This window comes from Ictalurus punctatus, chromosome 4 (genome assembly GCF_001660625.3).
Source record: "Ictalurus punctatus breed USDA103 chromosome 4, Coco_2.0, whole genome shotgun sequence".
NCBI classification, from domain to species: Eukaryota; Metazoa; Chordata; class Actinopteri; order Siluriformes; family Ictaluridae; genus Ictalurus; species Ictalurus punctatus.
The window spans coordinates 9484131-9503011 of NC_071284.1; the positions used below are offsets into that span (position 1 = coordinate 9484131).

At 38.1% G+C, this 18881-nt stretch overlaps 1 long non-coding RNA gene across 1 annotated transcript; it reads right to left on the reverse strand.

The window, feature by feature from the left end:
* Positions 1–3745: 3745 nt before the first annotated feature.
* LOC108264192 (uncharacterized) lies at positions 3746–11738 on the reverse strand. Its single transcript, XR_008393873.1, has 3 exons — positions 10329–11738; positions 6063–6139; positions 3746–4643 (listed from the first exon to the last, which is right to left on the reverse strand). It is a non-coding gene; the product is annotated as an uncharacterized LOC108264192 (long non-coding RNA).
* Between the last annotated feature and the right edge of the window lie 7143 nt (positions 11739–18881).

Sequence of the window (18881 nt, forward strand, 5' to 3'; positions counted from 1 at the left end):
TCCCCAGAGAGTTTTGAAGTATGTGAGAGCCGGAACAGCATGTAGGTGTAAAAGACTTCCGGCCAACAGTTACCTAAACACTTAAAACAGTTAAACATAGCAAGCATCCCTGTGTGATGTGCTTGGTGTTCATGATTACCTGGGTACAGTGTAGTTATATTTGTTCTCTGTTTCCATGTCAAACCATTTTTCTTTTCACCTCACACCTAACTCCCTATATATATATATATATATATATATATATATATATATATATATATATATATATATATATATATATATATATATATATATATATATATATAAAAATTGGTGTAGACCGTGTTGTCCTCATTTTGGCTTTCAGCTCTTTGTTAACTTTACCTTTTATGGAGTTTTGTGGGCGTTACTAAGCGCAAAGGAGCTGTTACCTGAACACACTTTGAGCTTTAAAGATGGCTGCCATTCATCAATTCTATGCACGTGAGTATGAAAGAAATCAGCGGTCGCAAACTTCTGTAAACCTGGCCAATGTGTTTCTTTCAATTTGGCCTATGAAACATTTACACGCAACTAAAATGTACATTGACAAAAATGTATAAATGAGGCCCATTATGAAGAAGTGTGATTAGGAAAAAATTCAATCAATCAGCCCCTCTTATTTCCCTTAACACCAAAGTCCTTTATTTGATTGTCCTTGATTTGATTGAATAATGATATTTGATTAGATTTTGGTGGCATGGTGGCTTAGAGGTTAGCACATTTGCTTCGCACCACTGGGGTTAGGGGTTTCCTCCAAGTTCTCTGGTCTCCTCCACCAGTTCAAAGAAGTGCATTGTAAGTTGATTGGCATTTCAAAATTGTCTGTAGTGTACAAATGTGTGTGTGATTGTGCCCTTCGATGGGTTGGGACCCTGTCCAGGGTGTCCCCTGCTTTGTGCCCGGAGTTCCATGGGATAGGCTCCAGGCTAAGCAGTATGAAAGATGGATGGATGGATTATTTCACAATAATTACCTAATATATTGAAACTTCAGTATTATTCCCTATAACTGAGAAGAATGTCTTTCCAAAACCAGGCATCAGCTCCCATGTCTCTCATTTGCAAATAGTTACAGTGCAATCTTGCCAATGTTATTCATCTGTACAGCATGGCAAAGTTGCACGGTAGCAATTGTAGCTTCATATAGTAATAGCTGATCTTGGTACTTAAGTACATTACACTTTTTCCGTATTAAGTCATTTGCCTTAGACACTCCATAATAGCACATACATATGCAGATATGCACTCAAAGGGCTAAATGTTTGTCTCTTTTCCTGTTCCAAAAAAAGTGCCTTTAGGCTATAACATAAAATACACGAGATATAAGAATCATTAGTACAAATATTGCTACATGCATGTGTTAGTAAGGTGAAAGTGCAACTTGTGCCTCAGCTCTGCTAGATAAATAATTGGGCTGTAGGCCTGCAGGTGTGTCAGATGTTACAGATCTCTCTGCTTTGAGTTGCTCTCTGGCCCTGTATTGCAATGGCGAAAGCTCTGCTCACAGCAAGGACATTGATTCAATCTATCTGTCCTGCCTCGAAGGCTTACACCAGCTATAAACTGAAATTTACACCATGTTCACGATTTCTCCAAAACATACACATACACACACAAACCAAAAAGCTAATCTATTCGACCTCTCTTCCACCTCTCTTGGTTTTTCTGTCATTGATTTTATTTTGTTCTGTGCTAACTACTTTATAACAAGTATTAAAGTCGTACCTTGATGTTTGTCTTTTGCCTCCGTAATTTTTTACTGTTGTACTGAGTGGAATGAGATTGGAACCTTTTCTGAGTTTTATTCACAGTGTGTGTGTATGTTTTTGCACAGGTTTGTGTCTGGACCTTCATCTTCTGAGCATGATTGTTATGTGTCAGCACTGCAGGCTTGAATGAGGAATAGATCAATTTGGGGATTGGTACTACTTGTATTCCTTTTGGTGGAAAATAGTTACATACAGTAACAAAGTTACGTAAGTTGTTAAATACTTTAGTGCTAGTTTGGAATATTTCTACTTTATTCAAATATTTATTGAAATTTAACACTTGTACTCTTACTCAAGTAAATTTCCATGAGAAGATAAACCAACTTTGCATTCCTTACATTTTCATCTTGACCTTCAAAGTACTTGTTTCAAATCTCAAACCCTACGAGATCGGAGCAACTTGGGGTTCAGTGTCTCGCCCAAGGACACTTCAGCATGTGGAGTCATGTGGGCTGGGAATCGAACTGCCAACCCTACAATTAGTGGACAACCTGCTCTCCCACCTGAGCCACAGCCACCCACGCCTTATCTTATCATTTGCTTTCATGAATCTATTTTAAACTAGAAATTAAAGAAATTATATTGTACTGAAAAGCACAAATCCCACCCCATGTATGAGTCAAAGAAGGTTACTGAGCTTGGAAATTATTTTTGCATTATGTAAAGAAACCACTGTTTAAAGGTTTAAAATTCTGAAAATGAACGAATGTTTGGTAATTATGATCAGATCTGATGCTGGTAAAAAAAAAAAAAAAAAAAAAAAAAAAAAAGGACGCCAGTGAATATGGAAAACAATATTAATATATAATATTTTTATGACAGTTTTTGAACATTAGTTAGTTAGTTTAGTTAGTTTAGACATAGGTCCATAGTTCTCTATGGACCTATATGTAACTTTTTTAATTGATGCACAAGGGTTAAGTTTGATGGGATCACTAGTTAAAGTTTGTAAATTAGCTTGTTAAATTATATAGCTAGTTAAGATTTGTTTTTACTACTAATAGGTCAGTTAGCTAGTTACGTTTTCTTATTTAGCTAGTTAATTAACTCACTAGTTAGGTTTTGGAAAAATTTAATAATTTATAAATTAGCTAGCACGTACCATTTAGTAAAATATTTTTTTTAAATGAGCTAGTTGGTTAAGTTTTGTTTTGTGGCTTAGCATTCATTCCAAAAGTATTATAAAACATTAGCTAACCTGCAAGCCGGATTCTAGGTTTGTCTGAGTTAGCAGAACATTTTCCTTCAGACCGATTGCTTAGTGAATTAACCAGTCATGTAGGATCAGGCACGATGAACTTGTGGTCAGCTCTTTGAACCACTTACAAATCTTTACTCTTGAATACTTGAGTACATTTAACTGTAGATACTTTTGGATTTTAACTCAAATACACATACAGTTTCTCTGCATTTTATCCACCCCTGATTAATGCTTAGGCTTATAGACGCCACAGATGCCAGACACATGACAGAGGATGTGTTTTATTGTGAAATTACTCATCCAGGATACTGTTGATGAGGGGAATACATTCCTCAACACATCATCAAGAGGGACTAAGGTGTTGTAGAGATGTAGACATAGCAATCATTCTCTGATTTCCACAGAGTGTAAGACAATGAAATGAAAGAGCGATAAAGAAAGGACAGAAGAATTTGTTTTGACAAACGTGTGCTGGATCATGCGCGTGCCTCACAGGGCCTGGTGTCACAGATCTGTCTTAATTACAGGCATTCTGAGAGCAGCCCTGTTTGTTTCTGTGCCTAATGAGTTAGATGGGGATTAAGCACTGTGTTCTGGGCCAATTAGTGCACCGATTCCCAGAGCGCACAAGCAGCTCTCTAAAGAAAGTCACAATTAGGGAATCAGAGTGAGAGACTAGACATAACCAGGTTATAATAACTTTATGTTATCTTAAGAATGATCATTCCTCATATGGGAAGATAATTGTTGTCTTTGTATTTATTTAATGATGCCAATCAATAATCTCATAATTCACATATGCATTTTTTTAGACACTTCAGTGTTTAGTTTCACACATTTTTGCACAAAGCATTCATTTTTATTTTTGTATTTTTTCATGTTTTTATTTATTTGTTTTGTTTACAAAACATGTTATGTAATGCATAGGGTTTTATTCCACGTGATTCTTTTTTCTCCACACTGTAAAACATTTCAAGTGGTTAAACTTAGAAATGAAAGTTCAAGTCCTGCTGCTTTAAAAATGTGAGTAAACTCAACCTGAAGATAACCTATGTTTCAACTCAAAAAGTTACATTTTACAATTTTTCCAAGTCAAAACAACGGATTACTTTAATTTTAATTTTTGAAAACGCATAAACTTGAGTTCAATATCTAAAAATGCTCATGACAATTGGAGTTAAAGAGAAGAAATAAGTTCACATAATGGGGCTATCATGTTTTACACTGCGCAATGCATGATTTTTTCACGTAAATTTTTCCTTACATAGGGCATATGATTTTATTTTTCCACATGTGATTTTTCATATGATTTATTCATTTGCACATTAGGTTTCCCACATATGGTTTTATATTCCCACATTATTAACATACAGTATAAATTCATGCAAATTCATATGTGCAATTTCATGGCAATAATATAGTGAAATGCACCTTCACATATTTTGACATGTGAGATCACATATTATTCACATCATCATATGTAAAAAAAACCAAAACAAAACAAAAAAAACATGAAATGTACAGTATGTGAAGAGGTAGTTCACCTCTGCAACTGGTTGCTTTTCTGCTCCTGATTAACTGAAAGTGTAGCTCAGTCTTTCTCAGAGTGAAGGCTGGGGAACCCCATGGGTCCATGAAGCTTAGTCAGTAAGTCTGTGATTTAAAAAAAAAAAAAATTAATTTAATTTAGTTACATCAGTGGAAATTACAACCCACCATTATCAAAGTTGTATTTTTTTATTGATCTTTTTTTTTTTTTTTTTTTTGACTGGTCTCTTGAATCAAATTGGTTTAATCAAAACCTTAAAATGAAAAAACAAGTAGGCCTATAAATACTAGCCGAGAACATGTACTGTTGATGGAAAATTCAAGAATAAAACCCCCTATGGATCCAATAAATAGGCAGAATGTTTGAATAATGAGTCTAATATTTGAATAGCTCATAAAATAAATTTGTACCGAAGGGTCAGTGGAATTTCTTTTTATAGTTAAAGGAGTCCCTGTGTGCAAGACATTTGAGAACCACTGATGAGTAGTAATTATCTGACACGGAACTTTTTAACAACCACAGTTTAAAGCTGGCACTTTTGCATGTGAGTTAGATTTCTCTCCGGCCTTCGGACATCTATTTCCACAATCAATTATTTCAAGGGAAACACTTTGAGTGAGTTGTCTCTTTATTTTTCAGGAGTCAAACAAAACAATGCGAGACAATTATCTACTAAACAAACTGTTAGCTATTTATTTGTCAGGCCTTGGTCTTGCTTACCGAAAGAACAAGACTGGTCTTTGAAACAGAGCAGATCAGATCCTGGGTGGTCTAGAGAATTACAAGACTAAGCATCCGCTATTCTTCCTGTCTGTCCTCATTAAGTCTCATTAAAGCAGAGATTCGGGAAGGAATTGAGATAGCGCAGACATTCATTTGCCAGTGAGCAAGTGACACTATTAGTGTCAGGAGATGAAGCTCATGATTTCCAGGGGCAGGATATGAAATCCTGTTTCATGGCCGTACCCACTTCTCTATCTGAGATAAATAAATAAAAAAATCACGTAGGATTCTATTACTAGCGTTTTCACGCTGGCTTTCTTTAAATGCCAGCATTGCCACGCCGACCTGCCAGATAAATTAAAAGCATTTAAAGATGTCTAATGCGCTCATCTGCGTCTTCCTCCATCTGGCTGGAGAAAAAGGAGGTGCTGTTTGAGGCGTGACCACCTTCTGCTCCTTTTAAATGACATATAGTCTGTAGACAGACACATGGAATAAGTGGATTTAATTAGTTTTATCCTTAGCATTCAAGGTTAGTGTGACCTTAAGATTGCAATTAACTAGACACCAAGAGATGGGTAGGATGTTAGACACGCTGTGTGAAATATCAAAAGTGCCTATTTGTTAAAGATGGGACACACTGAAGGGTTGAAGGAAAAACAAACTGAGCCAGATGGATGTATAATAATACATCAGGAATGAATTTCCAGAGCTCAAGAAAAAAAAAAATGACAGCTTAATAGAATGAATAAAACAGTGAAGAAAGTGGTCTCTTTTTTTCTCTTGTTTTTATGTCTTACCAAAGAAGTCATGAAAATATTCTCCCCAGTTTCACTCAGGATGTGCGAAATTTCCAGACCGCATCCCTTTCAAGGCTCTGATAAAATATACAAAAATGTACCTTATCATCTGCTGAATCACAGGAATACTGAAAGCTTCTAATAAAAAAGTGTTTGAAGTGTAATGTCTAAAAAACACAATAGCACCTACAGGAAGCACGAACGTGATAGCCGCCTGTAGAAAACTGCTTCCCGCTTTTGTTTTGTGAAGTGCTTTTGTTATCACACTGCTTAAAAATATTCTATCATTTTGCACAGCTGAAAACATCATGAACTGAGACTCTGATCATTGCATATCAAAACCTGCAAGCCTCTTACATCCCACAATATCTGGAGGTTTTTTTTTCTCACAAAGGGGAAGCTTTTTTTCCTGTTCCAATGAAACAATTCCATGTGCTGTTCTACTTCCCCACTGATTCACATTCACGAATCCACTACAACAGATACCCTGGGACTAACCCCAAGACTTCAATTATTTGCATGTTATCCATTGAGACTCTGTTTTAAGTTGGCTGGGATACAATCTATTTTTTTTTTTTTTACGGTGTTCTTTTTCGTCAGGAAAACTAAAAGAAATTTAAATTAAAAAACCTCCTTCAACTGCTTACCCATCATCTCCTCTTTATTGTGTCCTGTACCTGCAATAGACTTAATCTAGGCTTTCATTCTGGAGGAAAATCATTGAGCTAAAGGTCAGAACTGGAGAACAGACATAACCGTAATGTATCATCATGTACAGCATTGCAGTATCTCCTCCTTTAAGAGCCTCTGTAAATGCGTCTGGACCACAAATACCACTGGCCGCCTGGAGCGTCCTGTCCATTACAGGAAAAATGGTCCATAAAACATCTGATTCCAATTAGCAGAAGAAAACCGTCCATAATGACTATTTGATTTACATCTTCAATATTGGACTCCATAGCCTCACCAAGGTCAATAGCACTCAAAACTCAGAATGAACATTAGATGGGGCTATAACTGATCTCAATAGAAGGCTATTAACCCTGCTAAAGCGTATGTTTCTTTTCTTTTTCACTTACCAATCAACTAGCCTTCTATTGGAAAAGTTTTTTGGCAGCTAACTAGCGGGACGCATTTATTGAGAATAGTGATAACTGGTTGGCAATTAATGGTATGTCACTGCACATACTGTACACATCTGAGTGCAAAAAAAAATTGCATACCTTTGGGACAAAATGAAAAACATAAAGACATCAAGTTTATAGTAAAATATAACATTTTTATTTGGTTTATTTATTAATTATTTTTATTTATTATTATTAATTTAATTTAAATTTAATTTAGTATAATTTTTTCCCCCCTTATTACTAGTAACATGAATAACCAAATATTTGCATTTCCTTGTCTTCATGCGATGCATGTGTCTCTATATATCAGGAAGGATGTGTCTCTATATATCTATATATGCATCACATGTATCCTTCCTGATATATATATTTAGCTATTTTTTTAAAAAAATTCTTATTTATTTTTTTATTAAACAGATGTGCTGTATATTTTCCCCATTCAAAAACTTACAGATGCAATCACTTGTATTTAACCACATGTTCCACAGGACCAGAAAAATTTTCATGGTGTAACCAAAATTAATTTTGTACTAACAGATATGAAACAGTATATTCACAACATATACAAAAGAAGGAAAGAAAGAAAGATGCAAACAGATGGCATTACTAAGATGAGCCTTTTCATTTTTGTCCATTTTACACTGAAGCTTTGGTAATGCTATTCCATACAGTAAAATATCCTTGCACTGCTTCTTATCTACACAGCAGACAGCAGATACATTGTGGCTTTTGGAGCTCAGTGCTCAATCGCACCGCGCTGAAAGCAGAGCTACGTGATCACTTAGAATCTTTTGAAGGAGACATGAATTGATTCATCCACACTGTCCTCCACAGCAGAGCTGAGCTGTCTGCAAAAGAGCATTATCCATTTTTCGTGTTATTTCCACACGCCCTTATCTTCCCTTTCTCTTTCTTTCTTTGAAATGGCATCGCAGAGCACTCACTACTTCTTCCTTTTGCCAACGAGACCTTCAAACTCAAATGCATGTGAACACACACACACACACACACACAGACACAAAACGCACACATACTTAAGAAATGTGAGATACAAAAGCTTTTTCAAATGCCCAGAAATGCTCTTGTGGTCTAATCCACCACCCACATGTTAGTGTAGTGTGAGGGTGATGCTCCAGCAGCAAGCAAATGAGCTTGGTTAGTTGCATCCATCCATTTTCTGTACCGCTTATCCTGAACAAGGTCGTGAGGGAGCCTAGAGCCTATCCCAAGGGACTAGGGGTGCAAGGTGAGATACATCCTGGACAGGATGCCAACCCATCACAGGGCACAGTCACTCACACACAAACACACACTCACATACACACACTCACACACCCATTCACACACTGTAGAAAATTTGGAATCTGCCTACAGTGCATGTCTTTGGACTGGGGGAAGAAACTGGAGTACCTGGAGGAAATCCCCCAAATCATGGAGAAAACATGCAAACTCCACACAAATTTAAAAATAAAATTATTTAAAAAATAATTGCATGCTCCTCCCCTCTCTCTGCATTGACTTATATATAAATAAAATAAAACTCTAAATGAGTTAGGATGGAGGATATTCCAATGGGAATTTATTAGCTCTAACTCCACTGAATCTCAGGAAGGCTCAGGAAGCCCCCAAAGCATGAGAAGAACATGCAAAAAGAGAAGATTCAAACCCCCAACCCCAGAGGTGCGAGGCAAACATGTTAACCACTAAGCCACTGGAGGTTAGATTAGTAGCTACACCATGCACAGTGATTAACAGATTACATTAAAAAACCTTCCTGAGCATCTGAGACTCAGTGGCATTAGACTTAATAAATTCCCATTGGAATATCCTACATCCCAACTCATTTAGAGTTTTATTCTGGGACAAGTAGATGCAGAGAGAGGGGAGGAGCAATTATTTATTTATTTATTTATTTACATAAAATATATTTATACTGAATTATGTGTGATGTGCTTAGTGATTCTGGTGTTTAATTGTCGGTGCTGTATTTTCATTATATAAACATATATAAACATAAAGTATAACAGTCAGGTTTTGCTGTTAGCTACTAATAACAAGAGTGCAAGGACTTCTTTTCCTGAGGTGTGAGGCAAATGTAGTAACCGTTAAGCCACTGTGCCACCCCCCCTTCCCCAGCAATGACTTATTAATGAGAAATAGAGAAAACAGCAAATGTTAGGCTCAAAGTTCTTAGACGTCAATGAAGTTTAGATGCGTAGCTATTAACATCTTCACCGAGGAGTTCAGAGCCACTGGGCTCAACTGTTGCAAAGTCAAGCTCAATGGCCACTCAATGGCCTTCTGCCCCCTCACGTGTGTGAGTGTGTGTGTGTGTGTGTGTGTGTGTGTGTGTGCGCTCGCTAAGGTTGCTCGCGTTGTTATATGCACCCTGTTAGATTATCCCATGCTGAGCCATTCTTTATTAAATTACACATCACCTGAAAGATGCTCACCGTGGATAAAAAGACTTTTTAAATAGATTCAGAAATACACAAGCTTTGTCGTCTTCTCGTATTGTGCATTCCTATAATTTGACTCTAGTTTACATCACATAGTAATCATAGTGAGATGGTAGAACTTAAATGGCAGCTGAGACACATACATTTTTTCCCCTGGCAACATTCTGATAAATCTCTTTTGTTGCATATTCATCTTCATTTTCGCCCCCTCAAACTTATGAAAAACAGCCTTGAGCGCATATGCAGCGTATTAGACAGACGATTTAGTGTAATTTCCAATAGGAATTGGGTCAATTTGCTATAGGATTAAATAGCTCCTAACTGAATAGGGTCACTCATGAATAAGAAAGGAGGGGGTCTGTCCAATAATATTTAGTCAATTTACATAGCATTAGATAAATGACTGATGGGATTTCAAGTGGTAGATTAAAATATATCATAATAATTGGCAGCAGAGTGCCTCCAGATCAACATGGTAACCTCAGTGCTCAGGACAGTTTCTTTCGCTCCAGTCCATTACAGAGGCCTAATTAACTCAGCATGGGTCAGAACCTGAAATAACTTTTGTACAGAGTATTTTTTTTTTTTCCAATTTCAAACTTTCATTACTGCTGCCTGTTTCTCACTTTTACCTTATTAACCACCGTTTGCAGTCGATTAACACAGCAAAGTCTTCGAACCTGTGGTTCTTTTATCCTTCTGTAATGAGGTGCTTCTGGAGGTTCCCTGGTGGACTAGTGACTAGCATCCGCCGTGGCCCAGGTTTGATTCTCGGTCAGGGAACCAACCTCAGCTACTGGAAGATTGCGTGAGCCAGTGGACTCTCAGTGCTGGGCCTAAGCCTGGTAAATGGGGCAGGTTGCATCAGGAAGGGCATCTGGTGTAAAACTTGTGCCAGAATCAAAATATGTGGACGGGTTATCCACTGGGATGACTTCAAATGGGAGCAACTGAAAGAGAAAAAATACGAATGCTTCTGAATCTCAGTCCTCAGAGAGACAAAAGCGTGTTACTAAATGATCACCGATTCCTTTGTGCTCTTGGTCACGCTAGTGTTGAGTTTCAGATAAAAAGAGATCTAATTAGTAATATATCCAAATAGTATTTGATGTAGAATGTCTATTAAATATGATCAACACAATACAAAAAGCGGACGCATGGTGGCTTAGTGGTTAGCACGTTCGCCCCCATGGTCTGGGGTTCGATTCCCGCCAGGGCCATGTGTGTGCGGAGTTTGCATGTTCTCCCCATGTTGCGGGGTTTTCCTCCGGGTACTCCAGTTTCCTCCCCCAGTCCAAAGATATGCATGGCAGGCTGATTGGTGTGTCTAAAGTGTCCATAGTATATGAATGGGTGTGTGAGTGTGTATGTGATTGCGCCCTGCGATGGACTGGCACCCTATCCAGGGTGTACCCCGCCTTGTGCCCGATGCTCCCTGGGATTGGCTCCAGGTTCCCCCATGACCCTGATGAAGAAGTAAGCGGTAGAAGATGGATGGATGGATGGATGGACAATACAAAAAGCAATAAAACAATTTGATTATACTCAACATTTCATTCAGATTTTCTCATATATGGTCACATCTTAATGAATGATTTTCTCTGGTGGAAGGAAGAACGGAAATTCATTTAGATAAATAATGGAACAGCAAAGTCCCACAAGCTCTCTGTTCAATATAAGCTTTTCAAGCTGCATTAGTGCATTTTTCTATAAAGGAATGCCATCTGCCTGTTGAGTTAGGACAACTGTGCAATGTGATAATAAGCAGCAGCAGTACAATGATGAGCTCAATCCCACATATAAATGCTAATGTTTAATGTAAAGTACCTGACATTAGTCATTTTGTCTCTGCACTTAAAGCTGCAGTACTGAACTTTTGCCTCTCTATAGCCTCACTGTTTGAAATATAAAATTGCAAGTTACTTGCAGAGTTTTTTGTTGTTTTTTACATGGGTTGTGCTTCGGCAGTGCTCCTCTGCGCAGATGAATCTGATGGTTTGAGGTCTTCGTATCGGTTATATATTAGTTTCGATTCTTGACAAAAGAGGTAGTGGAGGAGACAGTTTTCTTGGAGTAGAGGCGAGTTGCTCTCTCGCATAGCTAGCAGAAAATAAGTGCAATTCCAACCCGACGGCTCAAATTATAAATCCTTATTACATTACTGAACTTGCGGACATTGCTCATGAGGAATGTGATAAGATTCCTCAGGAACGCTGCCAGAAGCTATGCATCTTGTTTGCAACAGGTCATCACAGCAAAAGAGTGCTCTACTAAGTACTAAATATGCTTGCCATGAAGAGGTTGAATAATTTTGAAACTGGAGAAATCATTAGAAGTTGCATTTTCAGTTGAATTTGGGGAAACCACTTGAAGCATTCGTTGTGTTGAACTATTTCAATTGCTTTTGGTTGATTTGTTCATTGCAAACAGCTGAAAGTCTGTCAATTTTGACAATAAACCTGATTTGCAATGAGGGTTGAATAATTTTGATTGCAACTGTATATAATCAAAAATTCAAAGTTGAATTTATCCATCAGAAGTATTTTACTATGCTAGCTTCCATCCTGAGGTAACGGTAAATTCATTAGCTTAGTTTATGTGAGGTTGTGTTTGCAGAGAGCTTACTGCATTAAAACATGCTTAAGTAACTTTTGGTTATTCAGACAGTTAACAGTAAATCTATTAACCAGCTGAAACATATTACCTATGTAGCACTGAAGAGATGAGGACCCTGTCCCAATACTAGAAATGTGCTGGGACGGTCCATTGCGCAACAGGAAGATTGCAGCACATCTCAATTCTCGCAAAGACGTGTTCTATGTCCTCCTGTCCTTCCAGGTTCGTTCTTTCAAGGCATCCTGGAAAACCAATCTTCATGAGAATGCGTTATTTATGACAACAGTGGACTTCTTTTTTTCAGCAAAAAAACTTACTCCCTTTTGCACAACAGTGTCTACAGAATATATGGTATAAGGCAGCTGAATCTGATTCAACTATACTTATAATTCAGTTAACTTTAAAAAGAGACATATATTTGTACTTAGTCTGTGTAGTACTTTTCCTAAACACTATGCTCGACATAGACTTACAGTTCACACAATAAGACTGAACTAGACAATGACTTTAAATGAAGTTCACAGTGTATAAAAGGTGATAGTGTGTCTTTCAATGGGTACAACACAAAATAAGTGACAAAAAGGTTTTCAGAAATATCTTTGTTCATTGTTCTTTTTTTGCTCTACAAGTTCAGCAGAATTCCTCTCCATTTTTCTTTGTAATATAGTCACCTGCTAATCACCACCCACTGGCCAGCTCACCCTCTATCGCATGACAGTCACAAACTGAGGAGGGTGTACACTTACACATGCAGCCAGTCACAACTGCTGCTCATGCTGCATCACAGGTTTCACTTGAAGGAAAGCGCTATCTTCCCTCTTCCGCATACATCAGCTCAAAGATGGTTGTGATTGGTTAGTATTGCTGTGATTGACAGGGGAGAAAGTAATACCCTTGTACCCAGAAAGCATGAACAATTTTGCTCCCTTGACTCTGAGCCAGGTGGGGGGCACAGTGGTTTAGTGGTTAGCATGTTTGCCTCACACCTTTAGGGTTGGGGGTTTGATTCCCGTCCTCCCCCCAGTCCAAAGATATGGGTTGTAGGCTGATGCATTGTTGGGGGATTTCCAAATTGTCTGTAGTGTGTGAATGTGTGTGTGTGTAATTGGATGCCCTGCGATGGGTTGGCACCCCATCCAGGGTGTCCCCCCACCTTGTGCCCTGAGTTCCCTGGGATAGTCTCCAGGCTATCTGTAGGATAAGTTGTATGGAAAATGGATGGATGGATCAAAATATAAGATGCTTGCATAATTAACACCATATGTATCAGATTCATTCCTTGACTTTCCCTACCTCTAAACAAAGTTTTAAAGACTATATATATTTTTCCACAATTAAACCAAAATTAGCTACTTTAAATTGCTGTATGATGATAAAAGTGGGTCTAATGAAAAGGCCCATGACTTTTTTCAACACCTAACATATGTTTTGTCATAATCCAAAAACATTTTTAGGTGTAATAAATGAAATATCTGTTTTTTAGGTGTATAATACCACCTAGAATACGGATGTACCGAGCAATTGCTGCATATGAATGCTTCAGTAGTGAGAATCAGTCAGTCAGTCAGTCAGTGAGTGAAAATGCCTCTTCTATGCAAATGCCTCAGACTGGTGTAATATGAGCATTAGGATAAGCTTCTTAAAGTCTGTCAGAGAACAGAAAAGACAAAAAAAAAAAAAAAAAAAACCCAGTTGAACAGAATTTTAACATTCACCAGAAAAGAAGTGTAGAAAGACACAACCCACTATTACAAGCTTCCAGAGGAGAGTAGCAACGACTGGATTACACTCTTTCAGAAATAGGTAGCGCCAAGATCCATTCAAGCTTAATTAACTGTGGATTAGCTGGAGCTTTCGGTGGCTTACCTCCAGACATGACATGAGAATCATTAGGCACTGGCCCAGACACATGGACCATGACCTGCTCCATCACCAAAATGAGATGTACTGGATCTGTGGCATCTGTGTGTGCTTGTGTATGTGTAGATCTACATTTTCTCACTAAACCTTTAGTTTTGTTTTCTTTGTAAAATCTAAGAGAGGCATTTGAGAGCTATTCTGCTCACATCTCCAGCTGATTTTATTTACCTGCCAACACCAAAAAATGAAGAATACAGCTTCCATGATCTTCAGCTCATACCCTATCACCTGATAACTGATGTTGGCAATAACCTGGACTCAGTCTTACTTTGCGAAGTCTCGCGCCAGCATTACGCACATGACACTTCCAAGCCATTGTTATTTGTCTGTTTTGATCATAACCTGCTTCATGTTTTCTAATGTAGTCTTGATTGGTTTGTGCCTGTCACCTGTGGGGGAAGAAGTTTAAGTAGTGAATGTAAATGTATGATGTAATTGGTTTGATAATGGAGAATAATGAATATATGGCTTGTGAGCATGTAACTTATCAGTCACGTCTTTCAACATCAATTTTTAACCATGATAATCAATTGAATTATTTCCTATTGGCTGTAAGGCTCAATGAAACTCATCCAAGGTTTTCACTGATTTTATTGTATAGGTAATAAGCCTAATAGCTTGATGTACCAAGCAATTATTCTGATTGCTGTTTAAGGTTTTGATTCTGAATTGTTTACTGCAATTGTGATTTTTTTTTCAGATCTTGATCTGACATCCTGATTGTTCATCACTTGACCTTATTTCTGTCTATCCAACCTTGAGCACAATTTTTTTTTCTTTTCTTTTTGCCACTATTTTAAATAAAAGCATTCACTGCAACTGTCTCCATGACATGCCGCATGACACATGTTCTCCCAGTGTTCATATAGGCTTCCTCCAGGTTCTTTGGACTCTATGGTTCTCAAATAACCATGCTGATAGGTGAACTGGCTACATTAAATTGCTCCCAGATGTGAATGTGTGTGGACATAGTGCTCTCCAACTGACTGTCATCTCACCCAGGGAGTATACCTGCCTTGCACCCAGTGTTCCCAGGACAGGGTCCGGATCTACCACAGCTCTAACCAGGATAAAGTGCTTACTGACGATGAATCAATGAATGAATAAATGAATGAATATTCAACAAAACCTACACTACTATTTTAATACACTTTACCCATTATTTTAACCTCATTTTTTTTGTTTGTTTTTTGTTGCATTTTTACTTTTTAAAGTTACAGTTGATCTAATATGCAATGCCACCTATATACACTATTCTTCCTACTCTCATGACTTCACATTTCAGAGTATTGTTTGTCTGCTACATTGGTCTTACTAAAGCCAGAAAACCTGCACTTGCATCTGATTGTCTGCTCCATGACAATGTTTCCGAAATATGAAATGAACTAAACCATCAGCTGGGTAATAAATGACACCCAATTTCATCCAATCACCCAATGATTATCGTTAATAAGTAAAAATGAACAAGAAGCAATCAACATAGGCAGGTGCAAACTGACAGACAGATGACCTACACACAGATTCACACACATCCAGAGGTGAGAGAAGAGCGCTGTTGTACACATGACTCATTTTGTCCTGGTGTCTGACTGATATGAGGTGTTGACATGCGGTTAGCTGATGGTTGGCCTCTATTAAAGAAAACTGCATCTATGCCTGCTTCCTCCCATTCAGCACTAATAGTGGGATACAATCGTTTCTCTAGCACTCCCATTACCCACCAGTTCTAACAAACAATCACACGGTAGTGCTGAGCCAAACACCTCCACCACTGTGAAGATCATTGGCAGGAAAACAAAAAGAAAAAAAGAAGAGAGTGACAAAAGGCAGAGATGGAGACAGAGAGTGCAACGAGTGTGGCAAAGTCTTTAACTTTTTGATTATAGCTAAAGGGCAGTTTACAGACGAATAGTGTGACTGCGAGATAGTGTGAGTAAACAGGGTGAATAATTTAGTGGAGGGGATAATGAGAATTATTTTTTTTCTCCTTTCTTGTGTCTTTTGCTATGTCTGGTCTTTAAAGATAGCCGAAGCCCTCCCTGAAATTGTGTTTATCACAATGGCGCCAGATACTTCTAGTGCACATTTTCAGAGGGCCAAATGGACATATGCACACACACAAACACACACACACACACACACACACACACACACACACACACACACACTTGCACTCTTACTGAGAGAAATCCAATGTTTTTATACAAGCTAAGACTAGAGCAGTTCAATAAATGAAGACATTCCTCAAGAGGTGCGATTATCTAGATGCCCTCCAGACTTCCAGTAGTAACCTGTACACAACCAGGTTTCAGTCCTAAAAGAAAGCAAGTATGATATAATTGCTCACGAATGGCATACAGTACAGTCTATAAATAACATGCCAGTGAAATTATTCAAAATGTCATAATGACTAGGAGATTAACATGCAGAAATTCAGCTTTAATTTGTAACTAGTTACTTTAGGTCTAGACAATATATTTGCCTCCCTGCACCACATGATCTCTACATTCTTTCTACCTTAAAAAATCCTCTTAAAGGAGCAGTCTGGAATGTTTGAAAGTGCTTTAATAATATAATTTCATTCAATCCCCTCTGAAACTATTCAACCGGCAAGACCAATTCATTTGTATGTGCGACACACCAAAGAAATGGGCTTGAGATCAAAAGATGGACATGAGATGAGATTTTAGGATTTCAGCTTTTATTTCCTGGTATTTACATCTAGATGGGTTAAACAACATAAAACATAGAACACCCAATTTTTAAGTGAGCAAAAGTATAGGAACAGATAAGTCTTGAAGTAAATTAAAGTAAATAACATTTAATATTTGATTGCAAATACCTTGCTTGCAATAACTGCATCAAGCTTGTGACTCACTGACATCATCAAATTGTCGGTTTCTTTCTTTTGTGGTGCTTTTCCAGGCTTTTACCACAACCTCTTTCAGATGTTGTTCACTTCACGGGGTTTCTCCCCTCAGTCTCCTCTTCAGGAGGTGGAATGCTGCTCAATTGGGTTAACGTCTGGTAAGTGACTTGGTAAGTGACTTGGCCAGTCTAAAACCTTTCCCCCTGATAAAGTCCTTTGTTGAGTTGGCAGTGCGTTTTAGTTCACTGTGTTGCTGCATGATAAAGTTGCTTCTGATTTATTTGGTGCATTTCTGTGTAAATTGGCAGACAAAATGTTCCTGTAAACGCCTGAATTCATTCTGCTGCTATCATCATGGTTTACATCATCAATAAAGTTTAGTAAGTCTGATCCAGAAGCAGCCATGCAAGCCCAAGCCATTGCTCAGTACACCGGTGGTTTCTTTCTTTTTCAGAACATTCCAAATTGTTGTATTGGCTATGCCCAATGTTTGTGCAATGCCTCTGACTGATTTTCCCTCTTTTCTCAGCTTCAAAACGGCTTGCTTTTCTCCTATAGACAGCTCTCTGATGTTCATGTTGGCTTATCCTTTTTAAAACAAATGCAGGGGGTTTCCTCCTGGTACTCCAGGCACCCCCCCCCTCCCCCGAGTGCAAAGACGTGAAACTGAATTCTAAAACGAAGAGTAGATTTTCAGCGTGATTTAATAAAACAAAAAACAAAAAACAATCAGTCTATCAGGAAACACGTGGGTTACACGGAATACCTGTCAGTCACATTCAAATATTTTTGCTCACCTACAAATTGAGTGGTCTGATACTTTCTTTTTTTCTTTTTCTTTTTTTACAGAATTTGGCAGACCAAAACCACAATGTCTTCAGTCTACAGCAAAAACAATTGAATTGGCTTTGCTGTGCCAATAGTTTCAGAGGGGACTGTAAATCCCTTACAAAAAATTGTGAACACAACATTCGCTGTGAATCTGGATACACTATATGCCAAACGTTTGTGGAAACCTGACCATCACAGTCATATGTGTTTCTTCCTCAAACAGTTGCATCAAAGAAGCACACAATTGTATAGAATGTCTTTGTATGGTGTAGTATTACAATTTCCCTTCACTGGAACTTAGATGAGCAAACATGTTCCAGCATGACAATACCCCTGTGCGCAAAGTGAGGTTCACGAAGACATGGTTTGACAAGGTTGGTGTGGAAGAAGTTGAGTGGTCTGCACAGAGCCCTGACCTCAAACCCACTAAACACCTTTGGGATGAACTGGAACGCTGGCTGCACCCCAGATCTTCTCGCCCGAAATCAATGCCTGACCTCACTAATACTCTTGTGGCTGAATGGTCACAAATCCCCAAGCTCCAAAATCTATCCTTTCCAGAAGAGTGGAGGTTATTATAACAGAAAAGGGAGGACTAAATCTGGAATGAGATATTCAAAAAGCACACATGAATGTGATGGTCAAGTGTTGACAAACTTTTGGCCAAATTGTGTAGTCTATTTATAGTGTGCATTTTCCTGGCACTGAAATTGTGTCTGTAAAACTACAAAGCATATATAGTTTATCAGAGATGGTGAGTTCAGTTGGATGAAGATGTGTCAGTGTTTTAATTTCAATTGCACTTTGCCCCCTTGCCCACAGCAGACTATAAAATGTTCCTTTAGCCACCTAAACATCTGGTTTCACAAGAGTCAGAAATGTACATCTGGACCTGCTCATTGATTGTGGGAGTTTTAGAGGTTGAAGGGAAGGCAAATATAGGACAGTAGAACATGGTTCAGCTTCATTCATCTTCAATAACTGATTTATCCTGGTC